The 5,000-nt window shown below is 49.1% G+C and overlaps 1 protein-coding gene across 1 annotated transcript in view; it reads left to right on the top strand.

The window, feature by feature from the left end:
• Positions 1 to 37: 37 nt before the first annotated feature.
• Positions 38 to 5,000, top strand: part of LOC142988211 (spectrin beta chain, non-erythrocytic 1-like) — a 45,389-nt gene continuing 40,426 nt past the window's right edge. Inside the window, exon 1 of the mRNA XM_076137297.1 lies at positions 38 to 121. The gene's annotated coding sequence lies outside the window, so the exon portion shown is untranslated. The remainder of the gene's footprint in view (positions 122 to 5,000) is intronic.

Genomic DNA, 5,000 nt, shown 5'->3' with positions numbered 1-5,000 from the left:
TGTTTATGAAGGAGGAGGAGGAGAAAGAAGAGGAGGAGGGTTCTGGACTGCTCTGCTCCTGCGCTGGTCCTGTCCGTCTGTCCTTCACTCCGAGCGGGACTCTGCACCTCGGCCTTCGAAGGTGAGTGTGCACACGGGCCGGGCCGGACCGGGCCGGGCCAGACCGGGTCGGCTCGGTTCGGTTTCCACGCTCCCTGTTTGTTAGTTTGTGCTTTAAATCAGTGCGGCTGCTGTGCTTGTGTGCGTGGCTGCGAAGCATCCGCACCTCCCGCGGGTTCGGAGCCCTCTCGGCTCCGGGGCGGGTTGGTTCGGTTCTGCTACGGGGTTTGCCGCAAAGAGAGGCCGAGAAGAGAGCCTCAGCCCCCGGACCCAGATCTCGGCTCAGCCCGGTGTGCTGTCGAAGTTTGTGTGCGTGTATGCGTGTGTGTGCGCGCGCGTGTGTGTGTGTGGGTGTGTGCGTGCGCATGCATTTCTCTATTTTCCTCCCCGTTGTTGAAGGCCTTTAATCTGCTGGTTGATGATGATGATGATGATGCTGATGATGAAGGTGCAGGCGTGGTCAGTGTGTGACCTCAGCTCTAAACTCCGGCCCTGGATCGTTGGAATGTTCCAGTGATTAAACTGAAACATTTAAATCAAAGTCAATCACTGAGACCTGTTTGGAGTTTTTTCATCTCATCTCATTAAAATGTAGTATTATTATTTATTTTTGTGCAATTTTGATCTTTACATCATTTTAAACATTTTCTCTTCTCTCAGTGACTCCTCCCCCTCGTCTCTGTGACTCCTCCTTCTTTCTGCATGAATCATGACTTTTGGTGTTTACAAAGGTGAATCAGCTGATTTGAGCCCCAGTAGATGATGTCATCAGTCCCTCACTTCCTCTCCTCCTTCCTCCCTGCTACCTCTCCTCCTTCCTCCCTCCTCTGCCTCTGATTTCCTTTTCTCTCATTTGTCTTCCTCTTCTCCTTTCTTTCATTTCTGTATTCCTACTGCACTGTGACCTCCTTTCCTTCATCCTTGTCCTGCCTCTCCTCCTCCTCCTCCTCCTCCTCCTCCTCCTCTTCTTCCTCCTCCTCTCCATCTTCCTCTCTTCTCTTCCTCTCACTTGTTGATTGGAGTTGATTGATGATCTGAGTGTTGTTTTTCTTTTTGTTTCTGCAGCAAAAGAATCTGAATTATTTATGTTTGATTTTAACATAAAGGCGAAAAAAATGAAACATTTCAGCTGAAACTGAGCCTGATTGACTGAAATCTGAATCTTTGCTGAATCAGACCTGAGCGGTCTGTTTGTCTTTGCTTTATGTCCTCTCTCTCTCTCTCCCTCCCTCCCTCTCTCTCCATCATACTCCTCTCCTCTAATACTGTCTCTCCATCTCCCCCTCTCTCTCTCTCTCTCTCTCTCTCTCTCTCTCTCTCTCTCTCTGTCTCTCTCTCTCCCTCCCTCCCTCTCTGTCTTTCTCTCTCTGTCTGTCTGTCTGTCTCTCTCTCCCTCTGTCTTCCTTTGTCAGAACAGTTATTGTTCTCATGTTAATGTTCATTTTGCTGGATGATGGACAGATTCTCTATATTTAGCTGAAGCTTCACCACATCTCCTCCTCCTCCTCCTCCTCTTCATCCTTCTCCTCGTCCTCATTGTCCTCTTCCTCCCCCTCCTCCCTGGCTCTGTCCTGCCCTCCTCTCTGTTGCACTGCTCCACTTCCTCTTTGCTGGATATTTTCCAGAGCATTCCTCCCTTCTGTCAGAACACAAACGGAGCTCACAGAGCGTCGGCCTCATTAGAGGGGGGGACGTGTGGACGCTAACGCGTGGACGCTAACGCATGGATGCTAACGCGTGGATGCTAACGTGTGCATGCTAACATTACCTGTGGCAGGTAGAACATGTAAACGCTGGTTTGACTCCCCCTGGTGGTGAAGTTAGATTGACGACATAGATTTGCTTGTCAAACCCAGACGGCCCACTGAGTGGCGCTGTAGCACTGTATACATGAAAGGGACAGGGAGGGGGATAGTTGCTGTCCTTACAGCAGAGTAATTTCCTCCCTGGGTTTATGAAGGCTGTCGCCCCCTGGGGGAGGAGCCTGGAAATCTGTTGAACTCTGACGATGCAACCAGCAGATCAGGGTCATGTGTTCATCTAACACACACACACACACACACACACACACACACACACACACACACACACACACACACACACACACACACACACACACACACACGTTAGAGAGACACGCCTTTGGCCACATGGAAATCGAATTACATGAATCCTGCTGAAGGTCAGGTGTGTGTGTGTGTGTGTGTGTGTGTGTGTGTGTGTGTGTGTGTGTGTGTGTGTGTTTAGCAGTAGCTACATTGAGTCGAAGCTGTTAAACATCAGGCTGAAAGTGAAAGAATTGGTAATAATCAGATTATTGAGCTTTGACTCAGTAAACATCCCAAACTGCTCGGCATGATGGGAAATGATGAAGGCCAATGAAGACATCACACAGAATGTGTTTGGGTGGATTGAGGTTACAGCTGTGTGTGTGTGTGTGTGTGTGTGTGTGTGTGTATGTGTGTGAGAGCCCTGAGGCAGTGCTGTCACTGAGGGTGGGGTGGACTGAGAGGAAAGTGGAACACTGCAGACGTGTGTGTGTGTGTGTGTGTGTGTGTGTGTGTGTGTGTGTGTGTGTGTGTCTCACACATGTTGATCTGGATGCTCTTCATCTGTGTTCACACAGATCTCAGACTGATGTGGAGAAAGAGACGAGGCATGTTCAGCCTCTACATCTTTACATACATGACAGACTGAACATGTGACATAACAGAGACACTGAGGAGAGGAAGAGTACAACCTCTACTTCTCAATGTCCACTGTTTCCATGACAACAAGTCAAGCTGCAGCCCCCCCCAGAGGGACAGCTGTAACATAAACCCATGTCATCACAGCTGTGTGTGTGTGTGTGTGTGTGTGTGTGTGTGTGTGTGTGTGTGTGTGTGTGTGTGTGTGTGTGTGTGTGTGTGTGTGTGTGTGTGTGTGTGTGTGTGTGTGTGTGTGAAGGAGATTTACACCGGCGTGTTCTTTACCCACAAATCCCCACCGTCCCACTTGGCATCATGGGAAGTGAGGATGATGATGTGCTGATGACAGCGGGCATAGAGGGGGAGGAGCCACATGTCCTTGACCAAATGCACACACACACACACTCTTTAACTGCATAACACTGTGCCTGAGGCGGTCGATCTGTTTGTTTCCATGTTGAGTCGCTCAGTGTCGCCGCTGAAAAACCCCAATCTAAACCCTAAGGGGTCAAAGTTCATCTTGTACCTTGAGCCCAGTCTTTTCATTGACAGGCCAGTAGAGGCGCTGTAGAGCAGCTCTATGTTTATCTGCACCACCACAGGGGGCAGCATGTGGTTTGGATATCAGTTCCCACCTGGCAAAGGTCAGCAGAGCCTTCACACACTCCTAATGGGGGAGGGGCCTGTATATGTTTCGAGCTTGGGGGGGGCGGGGGGCATGATGAAAGGATTGTGTCTCAAACTTTATGAGGAAAGCCTTGATTTAAACTAAAGCAAACATAAGTCTTAAAATCCACAACTTTGTTAAGCTGGTGTCCATTGGGGTTACAGTGTGTGTGTGTGTGTGTGTGTGTGTGTGTGTGTGTGTGTGTGTGTGTGTGTGTGTGTGTGTGTGTGTGTGTGTGTGTGTGGGAAACGCTGCCACCTACAGGCCATCAGGGAAAACTTCATTTCAGAAGACTTTTAATGAAAAGGTCTCTCTGTCTCTCTCTCTCTCTCTCTGTCTCTCTCTCTCTCTCTCTCTCTCTCTCTCTCTCTCTCTCTCCTTATCTATATTTTGGAATTCTTCAAATTCTTATGGACTTCTCTGCAGTGTGTCCATGTAAACTGACAGGTGTGTGTGTGTGTAAATACAGATGGTGAGTGTGTGTCTTTTGTGTTTACGTCCTTCCTCATGTAATCTAATGTTCTGATGTCAGCGCCCATTCTCTCGCCCCTCCTCTCTCTCCATTCCCCACTCAGCGTGTTGACTTCCTGAGTGCGCACACACACACACACACACACACACACACACACACACACACATCATGCTTAATTCATACTGGAAGGATGAAATATACATACACACACTTTCTGCACAGAGAAAGCAGCTGAAAGCTCTCTAAGTGTTTTTAGAATGCTTGTTTCTGATTGGCTGTCAGGTGGAAACTCAGAGGTGCAGCTGTTTACTGCAGACATGAAACCTTTATTATATTTATATATGTTATTTATATATGGAGAACTTTTTACCACTTAAACCTGGAAGCATACACACGTCTACTGTCTGCATACATCTGGTTCTACTGAGCTCATCCTGCCTGTCTCTCTGTCTGTAGGTCTCTCTCTGTCTCTCTCTCACTCTCACTCTGTCACATTCTGTCACCTCATGAACCACTTCCTGTTTTATTTCGAAACTCTTTGTCTTGTCTCTGTGTCCTACCCTCCTGTGCTTCCTGTGATCTTTGTCACTTTATCACCGTTTGTTGTTTCCTTGTGTTTGATTCCCTGTGACTGTTCTCTTTACCTGTGTACCGACCCACGCCCTAAGGGACTGAACACAAAGGGACTCAGCAGATTCAGCACCGCTCCTGGCCGCTCTCCATGAACAGCAGGGCAGGAGTTTACAGACGGAGGCGCGCCTGGATCGTCTGGGTAGAGAAGTAAAGGATATGACCACTGGTCAACCGCACCTGCTCCAACCCTTGAGGGAGCAGCTTCAGATACGTACCTCTCGTGTCCGGGAGCTCAGAACACCGCAGCCGGGCCCGGTACACACCGCTCCGCTCCCTCTGTCCGCTCCTACCTCCATCCAGCTCGCTCGCCCGGAGCGTTTCTCAGGCGACTCCGGAGATTGACGCCCGTTTCTGACACGATGGGAATTACATTTTGAGCTCTAAGCCGCCGCCTTTCCCTCTGACTGAGCTAAAGTGGCATTCATCATAACATGAGACACAA

The sequence above is a fragment of the Genypterus blacodes genome, unplaced genomic scaffold (genome assembly GCF_046128005.1).
Source record: "Genypterus blacodes isolate CSIRO-AG114 ecotype Tasmania unplaced genomic scaffold, CSIRO-AGI_Gbla_v1 ptg000302l_1, whole genome shotgun sequence".
NCBI lineage: Eukaryota > Metazoa > Chordata > Actinopteri > Ophidiiformes > Ophidiidae > Genypterus > Genypterus blacodes.
This window is presented reverse-complemented; position numbering and strand designations above follow the sequence as displayed.